This window comes from Penaeus monodon, chromosome 23, assembly GCF_015228065.2.
Source record: "Penaeus monodon isolate SGIC_2016 chromosome 23, NSTDA_Pmon_1, whole genome shotgun sequence".
NCBI lineage: Eukaryota > Metazoa > Arthropoda > Malacostraca > Decapoda > Penaeidae > Penaeus > Penaeus monodon.
Window position 1 is genome coordinate 18,535,834 of NC_051408.1, and position 2,408 is coordinate 18,538,241.

Consider the following 2,408-nt stretch of genomic DNA (forward strand, 5'->3'; position numbering starts at 1 on the left):
CTGATATATGTGGCATGACGGGCATGTTTTTGGGTATCATGCTGATGCATTTGACGGTTAATTGCACCTTTGAACTTTCTCTGGTTACACTTCTGGTGATATCGTTGAAGATATGATGTTGAGTATATGCATACTAGAGAATATGGTAAACCATATATATACACACTAGTGAGATATACAGTAAGATACAGTTTCCTTGATACCATTCTTGATCGTTAAAATTTCGCCCAGCTTTGTGATGTGTAAACAGGTAGCAGCTTAGCCCCAACAGTACATGTGTTGGCAAATAATCGATCAGTTCATAAATCAACCGATATTAGGCTTTCAGACTTTCCGTTGTGATGATCTAAGTAGATCTGCAATTAATTTCATTTCACCATTGCTCTCATGAAGTTGCAGAATTCATACTTAAATAAGATTTTTTCAAGCATGTGACTGCAGTCCTTCCTCCATTCTGGGATTCCTGGGGTTAATTATAACCCAATAACCTCCCCGAGAAGAATTCCCAAATCTGCCTCGAATGCGCCTCTGTGCTGGCCTGTGACGTCACATCGGGTGAAGACAAAACCGTCATATAACCTCGGGAAATGTTCATTGCGAACTTCCTCTCGAACAATACCGTGCCTGATTAAAGGTCCCAGAGGCCATTTAATATTCAAACGTTTCCGGTTCGTTCAGAGTAAAGCCTCCTCAAACATTCGTTGAAGTGACCAACGGCTTTAGTGTTATATATTTCAAGTATAAGATTTTCATAACAGATTAATCTTTCATCGATTCAACGATGATCTGATGCCAATGTAACTGGGAAAGACAAATAACAATACAAATTTCCGCTTTAAATGACATACGAACCGCGGGGGTTAGACTCACTCATACCCACTCACACCCCACACGATCTGCCCCATCAATCACTCCCTCTCCCCTCGTGCCCACTGATCCCTCCCACACGCACTCTAATCCGCACCTCCTTTGACGCATTCACTATTCAGACCGTCCCCACCCGCGGTCAGATCCTCACTCACTCACTCAGTACGATCGTTTACTTGGTTGTCCGGGATGTAAACACTCTTTATTCGCCCGTCATATTGGTATATAGGAATATTGAAATGTAGTCATGCTATAGCTGTCACGCGTTAATATTCTCCCGTAAGCGTATCCGATTGGACAGGGTCACGGCATCAAGTGGTTATGGCGTTTGGGGAGGAAGGAGGAATGGACGGGCCGGGGAAATGGCGTGGAATGAGAGAAAAGGCTAAGGATATAAATGGAAAAGGAGATACTGATAAAATTAAATAAAAGTGGAATCATTACTCAATTTAAAGATCAAAATGAAACAGAAATGAATCCCAAGGAGCGTATAAAAAAATAAAAGTAAAACGAACGGAACCTATCTATCATATCCCAAACGGTAAGTATATACAAACATATTCCCTACACGCACATTTAAACACAAAACTACTCACACATCTGTAACGAATGTGCATACGCATTATTACTTCGTGTCTAGTTTCATTTGTTTGGCAGGTTTCACATTTTCCCTCCTGTAGTGCTGGTTCTGCAAAGGTCTTCTCACGTGACTGATGTTTTCCCTCGAATTTATGTGGACGGTGATGGCACTAACCCACTCAAATCACCTTCCGAAATATATCGAAACGAGTCCCAAATAGTCGCATGAATCACATTACCGACGTGTTTTCAAGCTCCATTTATGCAAAAGATATTTCTCAAGAGAGTATAAACAGTGCACATCCAGGGTGTCAAACTCACTTGAGAAGGCATGAGATTTAATATGAATACGCAAGGTCATGTAACTATAATCAGACCACTCTTTGGGGGAATGGATGGCAGGAAAGGAGGTGGACTTGCGTTACTCTCGTACTCGCTGAAAGTACTTGAAAAAGCGGACAAACAAAATCGAAAATTTATTTGTTTATTCCAACACAATAAAGATTATAATTTACACGTATGTATCCTGCTGTCAGCCAGTTTTGAAATGTTTAATAACACATTAATGGATGTGTTATACCTAAAAGACGAGAAGGCCGCTCGATCATTACAGACTGTGAATGTGATGCAAATGGCACCTTTAACAAACAAAAAGCTAGTTAAATTACGCAGAGCACTAGTATGATTGGAGCAGCAAATTATCCGCGGGTCGCACGTAAGTGTCCGGCGCCACACAATTCCCGTTTGACAGCTGTGTTATTCATGTAAAAGCGAAATCAATCTGAAAAGGATGCTCATTGGAACACAGGTCAGGATGGCCGAGTGGTCTAAGGCGCCAGACTCAAGGTAAACTTCCCTTCCGATAGAAGGGCCATGGGCTTTCTGGTCCTCTCTGAGGGCGTGGGTTCGAATCCCACTCCTGACAAACTTTTAATTACTCAAGGAATGAGAGTAAAACATAC

General features: G+C 41.7%; 1 non-coding gene across 1 annotated transcript; it reads left to right on the forward strand.

The window, feature by feature from the left end:
- The first annotated feature begins 2,254 nt into the window (after positions 1-2,254).
- Positions 2,255-2,371, forward strand: Trnal-caa. Its single transcript has 2 exons — positions 2,255-2,292; positions 2,327-2,371. It is a non-coding gene; the product is annotated as a tRNA-Leu (tRNA).
- Positions 2,372-2,408: the final 37 nt, after the last annotated feature.